We start from the raw sequence: 11914 nt of genomic DNA on the forward strand, positions 1-11914 counted from the left end.
GACCACTCATAAGGCATCAGGATAGAATGGCTGAGCTTGTCCGCCAGAACATTGGACCATCCTGGAATGTGCTTGCTACCAGAAAACAACTGGTGAAGATCACCCATTCCCAAACTCTCATGGCTTCGTGACAAAGGGGGTAGGATCTGGTCCCTCCCTGTTCTCGGTTGGGGACCACATGCCTTGGCCTGTCTTTCCCAAGTAATGCCCCCCCACAGTAGCTGGGAGACATCTGTGGTCACTGTGGCTTGGGCTGGGGCTGTGACAAATGAGCGTCCTTCGAGAATGTCCACAGAGTGCATCCACCACAGAAGGGATGCCCTGCAGGCTTTGCTTATATGTACTGGATAACTCAGTGGAAGATCTAGCAATGACCATTGTACAAGAGTCCACTGTAGAACTCGCATATCCAAACGAGCACACAGAAGTGGTGTAATCATGGCCACCATGGAGCCGAGGGCTCGCAACACTGCCTCAGCCGATATGAGTGAGCAATAGCAGTGACAGGCACTCAAAGATTTTGAATTCTCTCTGGGGTTAGGAAGACTTGTCTGCAAGGTGTCTATCTGTACTCTGATAAACTCTGTGACCTGGACAGGGTGTAGGCAAGATTTGGCAATGTTGACTGTAATAACTAGATGATCCACTAGGTGTAGGAAATAGTCCCTGGACTGACAAAGTAGACGCCTGGTGGACGCAGCAGAAGCCAATCGTCCAGGTATGGGAAGACCTGAATCCCCTGGAGCCTCAGGTGAGCTGCTACTACTGCCATAACCTTGGGGGCTGTGGTGAGACCAAAGGGTAGAGCTCGAAACTGATAATGATTGGCCCCTAGCTGGAAGAGAAGGAACCTCCTGGAGCTTCTGTGTATCTTTATGTGGTAGTAAGCATCCTGGAGGTCTAACAAGCACATCCAGTTGCTCTCTTGCAGGTAAGGCAGGATGGACTGTAACATGACAATCCAGAACTTTTCTTTGGCAACGGACAGGTTCAGGGTTGACAGGTCCAGAATGGGTCTTAAGTCCCCTGTCTTTTTTGCCACCAAAAAGAACCTGGAATAGATACCCGATCCGGACTGTTCTTGGGAGACAGGTTCGATGGCTCGCTTCTTTAGCAACTTGATTACCTCCAGTGGTGCCGCCTCTTTGTAGTGATTGACCTGAACCCAAACAAGACCTGCAGAGGTGCTGGAGAATATTGCTGGAATTTTACAGTTTCCACATTAAACTGAAATACTCCCTTTCAAAAATTTTTGTAACTAAAGGGCTGGAAAACTAAAGACTGCAGAGACTATGAAGCCAGACGCACTGAAGCAGGTAGTAGTGGTACCACAACCTTTGAATGTACAGGTACTAGTTAACATCCGGACATTTCTGTTATTAACATTCAGTATCCAACTCCAAGAAGAAGAGATCATGAACTTGGAGAACCATTTTTTGCAGGTCGACGGATGACCCCAACATCAATACACTATTTAAGTTTATAAGAAGCCAGGGCTGAAAGATGTTAAATCTGATGTTATCCTTTTCATTCTTACTCAACGAATGGAACAGAGTCCCCAGCTACTTTAATATTGGGAGGCCCTCATGGAAGGATATTTTAGAGACCTGCTGAGCCAAGAGCAGCTTGGCTTCTGGATATTAGATCCAATTTGTAATGAGTAACAAAGGTATGAGCATTGGACCATGGGGTTGCTGTGCAAATATCAACAGAAAGCATATGAAGTGGCCATGGATCTAGTTGAGTGAGCTTTAGGCGGTCTTGGTAGGGAAACGCCTTGTTGAGAAGATGTCCATGAAATGCAATCAGTAATCCATTTAGCCAATGTAATTTTAGAAATTGGAAAACTCAGTCGATTTGCCAAGGAGGATACAAACAGCGAATCTGATTTTCTTATTTATTTCATTGTGTGTAGATAAAAATGTAATTGTCTGTGTACATCTAGGAGATATAGCAAGTATTCTCCTTCGTTTGAAAAAATTAGGAAAGAAAATTGGTAAATGAATGGACTGGTTAATATTAGATTAAAAAACAAGGGTTTGTTCGTAAAGTTACCCTGTCTTTATGGAAAATAATGTAGAGTCTGATGAAAGAGGCTGGAGTACAGAAAATCTTTTAGCAGAAGTGATAGCTACTAAAAAGGCTGTTTTCCATGACAGGAATTTTAAATCATTCTTTGCTGAAGGTTCAAAGGGTTTTTGAGTCAGATCTTGTAGTACTATAGTCAGATCCCAGGAGGGGTGAAGGATCCTTTATTTGGGGTTAAAGAAGAAAAGTGCCTTTCAGAAAAGCTTTACATAACTTGGAAGAAGCCAAAGAAAATATTTTTATCTCCTATATGAAAATCTGAAATAGCTGCCAACTGTAGTTTAATCACAGAAAAACCTAGTTCCTTCTTTGAAAAGAGCAGCCAGAAAATCAAGAACAGAAAAGACTGGGGCAGTAAGAGCATCAACATCATTTCTCAATACCCAAAAGGAAAATCTTCTCCATTTGCTCTTGTAAACCTTGATGGAATCTCTTTGCGAAGATAACAGAATGGTTATGTACAGGGGAAGAAAGCCTGGGCTTGTCTGGCTATTACTGGAACTGGAGAAACCATGTGGTTAGTATGAGGGCTGGGATACTGGGATGACCCATCTCTGAAGGGTGAGAGAGAAGATCTGGAGTTGAGTCCAGTATCCAGGGAGAACGGCAAAGATGAGACCAAAGGAAGGGGAACCACACCTGTCACAGTCAGCAGGAGGGCAATGAGGATGACTGAGCTCTTCAACTGGATTGCTTTCTCTAGGACTTTGAGGATCAGTGGAAGTGGGGGATAAGTGTAAAGGAGACTGGATGTCTAAACATGGACTAGAGCATCTCTCAATGACTTCTTCTGGGGGAGGATCAGGGCAAAATACCTGCTGCACTTGTTGTTGTGGGGGACACAAAGAGGTGGCAGCAAAGTTGACCACATCAATGGAAAACTGACTGTTTGAGGGACCACTCATGAGGCATCAGAACAGACCAGCTCAGTTTGTCCACTAGTACGCTGGTTTTCCCCAGAATGTGTTGCAACTAGAAACCAGTTGGTGGAGATTACCCGTTGGCACACATAGCCTTTCAGCAGAGAGGGTAAGACCAGGTTCCCCCTTGTTTTTTGATGTACCAGACTACAAACATGTTGTCAGTCTGAATTGCAATAATTCCTAGGGGAAAAGCATCTTGAAATGCCTGCAATGCTAATAGGACTGCTCTCATCACCAGGACACCGATATGCAAATTGCTGTCTTGAGGGGACCACATGCACTGGACCATCATTCCAAAGTAATGTCCCCCACCCCAACTGGGAGGTGTTCATAGTCACTGTGGCCATTGGGGAGTGTAAAACAAAGGGGCGGCCTGGATAAATGGTGTCCAACTGGATCCAACACTAGATGTGGCATTTGCAAATAAGGTTAAGTTTGACTGGAAAAGACAGGAGTTGTCAAACAACAGACCGAACAGATACAGTCCACTGAAGAATACAGATATAGTAACGTGCTAAAGGAGATAGGACTATTGCTGCTGCCATATACCCCAATGCTTAAAGAATTAATCTGGCTGGAGGAGATGGACGGGACAGAATTTGATAAACCTGAGATCAGTGTGTGCATTTGATGAGTTGGTAAAAATGCAGTTTGCGTTGTCATGTTCACACGTGCACCAATAAACTTCAGGCTCTGTACTGGTGTTAGATTTGACTTGGCTTAATTGATTGTTATTCCCAGTAAGTGTCAAATTTGGAGCAAATAGTCCCAGGACTGTTGAAGGAGATACATAAAGGGGGTGGTGAGGAGGCAGTTGTCTAGGTATGGAAACACTCGGAATCTTTTTAGTTTCAAGTGAGGTGCCATCACTGACATACATTTGGTGAACACCTTGGGGGCTGTGTCCAAAGGGCAGGGCTCTGAATTGGTAAAGACTGGCTCCCAGCCAAAAGTGCAAATATCTTCGGGAATGCCTGTTTATTTTGATGTGATAGTACACATCCTGAAGATCTATAGAGCACATCCAGTCCTCCTTGCACAGAAATGGCAGAATGGACTGGACCATGACCATTCAGAACTTTGACTTTTTCATATACAGGTTCAGTTTGCTTTGATCCAAAATTGGTCTCAGTTCCCCTGTCTTTTCGGGCACTAAAAAGAAGCGCGAGTAAGTTTAGAATTCTCTTTGGTCTGGTGGGACCTCCTGAATGACTCTCTTTATCTACCAGCTTTTGAATTTCTTGGGTTGCTGCCTTCCTCTGACAGGGTGGAACATTGTGAAGCTTCATTCTTTTGTAGATTTAGAGATGGAAAAGTAGTATGAAGTAACCTCTGGATAATATTTTTAACACCCGGGTATCTTTTGTTATGGTAGCCCAGGTGTCTGATTATAAGGACAATCATCCTCCAACTACCTTCAGAGGTGGGCAGTCAGGCCACAGTTTAGGAGTGCTGATAGGGTCTATCTGGAAAAGAATCATGGAAACCCTGACTTAGAGGGGGCCTCTGCTACCTCTAGGGTGGCGTCTACCATTACAACTGCCTCCTCTGCCTCTGAAGGAATTGTCTCCATGTGGATCTTAGAAAGGTCCTGGAGATTTGCAAAACCAAATTTTCTCACCACCTCTCTGATTTCTACAGAACGTTTGTTGAGGGGTGGAAAACTTGATTCCCATGGCAGACTGGGTCTTTCCTTCTTGTTTGCTGAGGGTAAGTGTTTCTTTCACAGACAGACCAAACAAAGAAGTTCCGTCAAAGCAAGCACTGATAAAGGATGCCTTGAAGGGCTCCACAAAGTTGAATAGCCACATACAGGCATGTCTCTTTATGCCAATGCCTGAATTGGCTGCCTATGAGGTGCCTTCAGCTGTGTGAGAGAGAAAACATATGGACATGTTGGAAATTGATGAGTGCCAGCTGACAAGATGCTATTTTGAAATTCTCTGCAAACAGGGACAGTTCTTTGGTCAAATCTCTCTGCAGCCTTGTAAAGTGTGCCAAATAGTTAAGGGACCTCATGGTGAATCTTGTATTCCAAATCTGTCCACAGCCCTAAACTCTCTAACTGGTGGGTGAACAGACAAGCCCTTTTCTGCTACCTCTTTTTTAGTGGCTGCCTCCACCACCATAGCATCTACTGGAACTACTTTGCTCCAGTGAGGTTTATTTTTAGGAGAATTAAGAATTTCTCAGCTTGGCGCTGCAGAGGCTCAACAGATTCTGTCTCCTTCCATGCCCAGCGGGAGACAAGATCATTGAGCTTATCCACTTGTGGGGGGGGGGGTCACCCAAGACATAGATGGGCCAAGAAGCAAAAGTCTCCAAAAATACTGACTCCTTTGGAGTGGAATTATCAAAGGGCCAACCACTTTTTGTCTAAGGATCTCTTAATATGTCTCCAAAGAAGACATCATCATGTGGTGATCTGGTGGAACCTTCCCTTTTCTCAAAATCAGTATCTTCAGTTACAGATTCCAGTGGGGAATCTGTGTGCCTCCTTTTGCATGTCTTCTTCCAGTGGATCTCCTTTAGGGTTGTTCAGGGGAGGTATCAGAAGAAATGGTGAGTTCCTCTATGGGAACTGACTGAAAGGTAGGTGGAACTGGCTGTTCCTGTGGAAAAGGCCTGACGGACCAGAGCACAGAACTGAAAAGTGAATAGGAGGTGGATCTGAGGATGACAGACCGGATCACTAGACAGAGAAAATGCCTTTTCCACAACCTCAAAGGCAGACAGACCAGAAAAAGCAGCGACCATCCACAGCAAAACCAAAACTTCTAGTACAGGTAGATCACGACTCCGACAGGGTCCATGCTTGGAGGAGGGAACCGGACCCAAACTGTACAGCACAGAGGCTCCAAGGGGCAGGGATGGCTCTGACAACATTGGAATAGAGTAGATCCAGGCCTCAACAGATATGACACTAACGCTTTATCTTTGGGACCCGTTTCAATCAGAAGGAATAGGAGAATAGGAATGAAACTGGTCAGGGATGCTGTCGGAGTTGAGGAAGTAAATCTCTTCAGATCTAACTCTGGAACTCTTGGAGCTGTCAGATCATGGGGCTCTGAAACTAAAGGATGGATCAGAGAAAGAGAGAATACTGTATGAGTAGTGTCCAGAAGACTCATGGATCCAATATGGAATGGAGCTGAAATGACCCCCATCTGGATCTGAGCTCTGAGGAACTTTCTCATCATCCTATCCATGTCTGCTTAGAAAGAATTCTAGAAGACCTGGAGGATGTGGTACACTGGGGCCTAGAATGCTTTTTGGGAGTTTGCATAAAGGGTGAATGGAGCCTAGGGGAGAACAGATCTAAAATGAACTCTGGGGAGTGAGCTCTTGGAGTATATGGCATACTAGGTTTTGAATCAGAGGGCTTTGGGATCCGAAACCTGAGCTGTGGGGCTTGCTGAAATAATGATCAGATCCAAAGCTTCAGGATCCAAAAAGTTTGGATCCGGAGTGCGTACTTTCCGATCCGAGGATGTCAGATGTGATATTTTTTTTTTTTTGGAGGTGGTTCCAAAGAAGTCCTGGGGAACTTTGTCGGAGAGCACTTTCTATACTCCGAAGCAGTTTAAGTGGCTTTACTGGGGGTATGAGCCCCTGAAGAAGATTCAGGTGAAGGAGGAAGTTTGTTCATAGGATGATACTAGGCTATTGACCCAGAGGCCCTTATAAGCCTGGCCAAGAATTTTGCATGTTCTCACAAAGTCATCACCTGTTTCCCCTGTTCAGCAGGGACACAGGTGGCATCCCAGGGATGTATTTTCTGTTTCCCATCCAGTCGTCCAGGTTCCTCTTAAAGAGGGCTAGTGAGATACTCTGCTTGACATGGAGAGGGAATCTTCCATAGATGGGGGAGTCTTTGGGACACAAATGTATCCTGCCAAAAAGTTCTATTAATGTCACAGACCAGGTTGAGGCCTTGCGTGTGAGTTCGTGAGTGGAGTTTGAGTTACAGATATGCAGCAACTCCATCAAGGCTGGGTCTGAGATGGCCTTGTATGCTAGACACAGGTCACCTCTGAGCAGTCTGTATGAGACTGAGTAGAGGGACAGGGCTTTTTGCCTATTTGTATAGGATAGGTGTTTGAGACCCTGGATGTCCCTGGTCGGGAACCTCTGTGGTCTCTCAAGCTGCTGCATGTGCTTGGCAAGGTACATACCAAAGGGAGTACTGTACTCGATAATGGGTCTGATAAGGGAGTAGTACAGGGATGTTATAACCTCCTTGTTCCTGGATGAAATATCCTTACTTTTCAGGTGGGCCATGTAGAAAGCCTTCTGTACAACAGAGGCAATGTGGTGGTCAAAAGTCAGGTTGCTGTCAACCTGGGTGCCCAAGTCCCTCACGACTGACTGCATGTTTAGGACATTGTTATTAATGTGATAATTAGTGGGGACACCATTTTCTATAAAGGGGATAGTGATGCATTTCCTGGCAATCAGTTTGAGGCCATGCTTCTGGCACCAGTCATTAGTTTGGGTAAGGCCCTCTTAGAGAATGTTCACATCACTAGCGGAATTTAAGACAGCGCACAGCTTGCCATCGTCTGCAAACTTGGTCAGCCACAGACCACTGATTTTGACTTGCACCTCAGAAAAGTATATCCCAAACAGCAGAGGCCTCAAGACAGATCTTTGGGGTTTACCACTCATTATGGGTCTACTGCTAGAGGTGGCTTCCCCTGTTTTGACTGAGTGGGTTCCATCAGTAAGCCAGTTAGCTACCCATCTAGTAACATACAGTTTGATGCCTAGCTGGGAGAGTTTATCTATTATGCCCAAGTGGGGAATAGTGTTGAAGGCTTTGATTAGGTCAAAGTAGGCGGTGTGCACAGTCTTCCCCTCGTCTATGGCTTTGGTGACTGTTTCGAAGAAGTCAGACAAGTTTAACAGGCATGATCTCCCTTTCACAAAACCAAACAGTGTAGGCTCAAGCGTTTGGAGGTTGCCAGTGTCCTTGTTTATAAGGTCAATCATAATGCATTCCATGGCCTTGCAGATCAGGCTAGTTAGGCTGATGGGCCTATAATTGTCTGGCTCAGTGGATGCTCCACCTTTGTGTAGAGGGATGACAGTGGTTGTCCTCCATTCGGCTGGGATGAAGCCGGTGCTCAGGCTTTGGTTAACTAGGATGCCTAATGGAGCTGACAGCTCATGCTGGAGCCGGGAATGTTGTCAGGTCCAACGAAGACTGTATTTTTTGCCTTTGAGAGGGCATTAAAGACCTGCTCCCTGGTGATGAGGGGAGGGGGGCAGGTACTGGGGACATCCTGGTTTACTGATGGGTTAACAGGGGGGTGAGGATTTCACAGAACCTGTCTGCCAGCAGGTTAGCTATATCTACGACTTTTGTGTATGTGGTGTTCTTGACCAACAGTTCAGAGCAGATTTGGGTGTAACCTTTGAGACTGCACACATATGTGAAGAAGGCCTTGTGATTGTCCTTAATGGATGTGGCCAATTTGGGCTCAAAGTTAGCCTTAGAGGATTTCACCAATGACCTTATTTGCTTTTTCAAAGGAGAGATTGATTCCACCTTGGCAACTGCTCCTTCTTGTTATTGTGAGTAATATTGTGTGTTGTTTTTTTTAAAATAAGCAGGGACTTAATTGTAAATGTATGGGGATGTAAGCAATATAAAAGTGGTGTGTTGTTATTCAAAATTAGTTCTGAAGTCGTCCTATCTACCACAGGACGAAACCTAGGTTAACTTGTCTCATTGTTTCATTGTGCTGCATTAAAGTTTAGGTCCAGCTCTGTGCATCAGCGGTATTTTTTCCTTTACCTGCTCCTTCTTGGTCCTGGATAGCAATTTTTTTACCTTTTATTATAGAGTTTGTTAATTGCTGCTGGCTACCAGACAGGTTTACTCTTCCTTGAGAAAGATGATTTGGTCCTATCCGGTATTGCTGAGTCCATACAGCTATGTAGGTGCTCATATAGCTTTTTGGTGTAGGCTTGGACATTAGTGCTAGTTCTAACTGAAGGGATGGTGGCTGTGAAGCTGCTTATACCTGCTCTCAGTAGATTGTAGTCAGCTATAGAAAAGTTTTTTGTTTGACTTGACAAGGGGGGGGGGGGTGGTAACTTCGAAAGTGATCGCTTTACGGTCAGATCTTACCAAGGAGGATGAGACTGTAGGGGTGCTGCAGTGGCTACTCATGTTGGTTAGTAACCAGGTCCAGGATATTTTCACCTCTCATGGGGGTGTCGACCAGCTAATCCAATGCATTGGCATTGACGAAGTCAAGGAATCACTGGACGTTCACGTTTGGGCTAGAATAGGTCTTCTCCTCTATGGTTGGGTAGTTAAAGTCACCCAGGATCAGGGTAGAGGGTTGAATCTTGATGGATTCAATTAAGTCCAGATAGGTGGAGTGGGCGTCCTGAGTATAGGATCATAGGTGTGTACTAGGCTAATTGCCCTGGAGCCTTTACAAGCCTAGCCCATAGGATTACCCTGGTACTGTGCCACCCGACCTTAGTTCCCAGTGCATCTGTCGAGTAGAGCCACTGGAGTGATCCCCAGGGTGAATTTTCTATTTCCCATCCACTCATCACGATTTCTCTTGAAGAGGGCCAGTGAGGTGCTCTGTTTGACATGTATGGGAAGTCTATTTCATAGCATGGGTAGTCTCTGGATTATGAGCCTGTCCTTCCAGCATGGTTGGAAGTCTGTAGCTAGCTATGATTTGAATAGGTGTTTTGTCAACAGCTGACCGGCCTGGAGGTGTGTATGCCTTTGATAAATATTGAAACTCCACCTCTTTTGGCTTTGTAGCCCTCCGTTTGAGGTCTGAAAGTATGGTAGGATGAGTAACCTGGTAAGGCTGGGGTGGTCTCTGCAGCTTGGAACCAGGTTTCAGTGACTGCACAAATGTCAGCACCCAAAGCAAGGAATGGCTGCAATGAGTGCTGTTTCATGCTAAGACTCCTAGCATTTAGCAGCATGACCTTTAAATTTAATTGAGAAGAATTTTTCATGTTGGTAATGTTGTGCTCATGACTTTGCCTAAAAAGGCATATGGAGAAAGCAAGAGCCTTTGCCAGAAGCCTGAAGCCCAGGGGACAGATAAAGGCCATCTCTGGCAAAGCATCGTGGTCTATTAATCATGTCCTCCTAGGCTGTCAGGTACTGGATCCCTTTGGAATGACACCGGAAACTAAGCCAATTGCTAAAGTCAATCATCTTCTGTTTATATTCAGGCATCATTGTGGGTGATGGTAGAATGCTGCTTAAGGCTAGGGACATACCTACCCGGGACATATATTCAGCGAGCTCAATCATGTCTCTCTTCATATAGTCCAGACACATATGTCTCAAGTTGTTCACAACAACATGGACTATGACAGAGTCATAACAGTACCTGTTGTTAAGAGACCTGAGTATGTGCATGACATGGTGGACTCTAGCAACTAACAAACAATTTACAGTGACTTTCTCCTTGTCTAGCCTAGTGAGGGGCACATCTGTGTGCCTCTTGTTAGAGTCTTTTATGACTAGTATGCTGGGTTTGTGGTTGGGCCTTACAGGCTGTGAGACACAGGCGTGTGTACTATGTGTGGTGCTTGGTGCTGTGGGTTGTGATGTGCATGTGTGTTTTTGCGTTGTAGGGCTCTTTTATTTAGGTATGTTTTTGTTGAGAATCTCTGCATATGTAGGAGTGTGTTGTACAGATGTGGGTGGTGTTAGAGGTTTGAGCAGATAACTTTCTCAGTGCGAGATGTACTAGCTTGTGACTGAGACAGTAAGGATTCTAGGTTCTTAATGTAATTGCATCTCTCTCATATTGTGTTTTGTTTGCCCTTGTACTAAAAGCAGCACATATAGAGCAGTTGGTGTTTAGATGAGCTGATCCAAGACAATACACGTACTCCTTGTGGGTATCTGAATTAGGAATTTTTGTTTCCACAAGAACTGCATTTTTTTAAAACCTGTTGATTTGTCAGCCATGACAGTTGACAAAAATGACGACAGAATTATAAAAGAATAAGACTTTTTTTATATAGAAATATTTTGGAAAGAAGAAATTACCAGCAATGGTATTTAAGAATTATCCTGTAACAGACAGCAGAAAAGGCAGAAAGGGTATAGAAAAGAAAATTACCAACTATGGTAACAATAAAAGTATAGTAACTTCTCTGACGCATAAAAATAAACTGAAAACTAATAAGGAGGTTGTAAAAAAAAAGTTGGAATTTAAGATAAAAAGGTTAACTTTCACTTATGAAGAACAGTAGAAAACTTGACAAAACACTCAAGAGAAGGAACCTATGTCTGAGCACGATGGCGGCAAACGAGATCTAAGGTACTGGGAATGGACTAGGGCATTATGTGTAGGGGAGGAGCTTGAGAGTTGAATCCAAAGTCTGAAGTATGAGGCTGAGTCGGATCTGAGGACTGGATCTGTAACTCATTTGTTGAGGAAGAATGAAAAGGACAACATCAGATAATACGTTCCAAATAAAACCTTTCATAAAACATGTCAACAACCATGATGTTTTAATTGATTCTGATAAACTACTGAAAAAAATGACAACTAAAATGAAAGCCTAATGATTGTATAATGTATTGGAAAACAGAAAATGTAGACAAGAGAACAAACAGCTTCAAAGCAGTGAAAAGAACTGATGTTAAAGCAGTGAAAAGAACTGATGTTAAAGTATGACAACATTACTTATGTGGGAGACTCATACCAAAACATGTCAATACTAATGTCATTACTAAACAATTAATGGCCTTCAAAAAAGAAAAAGGCAGCAAAGGAAAAAACATGTCTAGACTACTACTAAAGTGGCATTCCCCTGAACTAAGATATAAATACAACAATATGCTGCTATTTTTCGTTCAAACATTGAAAATCACTAAAGTTATCAACTAACATTTA

General features: G+C 44.0%; 1 protein-coding gene across 2 annotated transcripts in view; it reads right to left on the reverse strand.

The window, feature by feature from the left end:
• Positions 1-11914, reverse strand: part of LGALS8 (galectin 8) — an 892437-nt gene that overhangs the window by 55654 nt on the left and 824869 nt on the right. The window lies entirely within an intron of this gene.

The sequence above is a fragment of the Protopterus annectens genome, chromosome 1.part2 (genome assembly GCF_019279795.1).
Source record: "Protopterus annectens isolate FY-2018-M chromosome 1.part2, PAN1.0, whole genome shotgun sequence".
Taxonomy (NCBI): Eukaryota; Metazoa; Chordata; order Ceratodontiformes; family Protopteridae; genus Protopterus; species Protopterus annectens.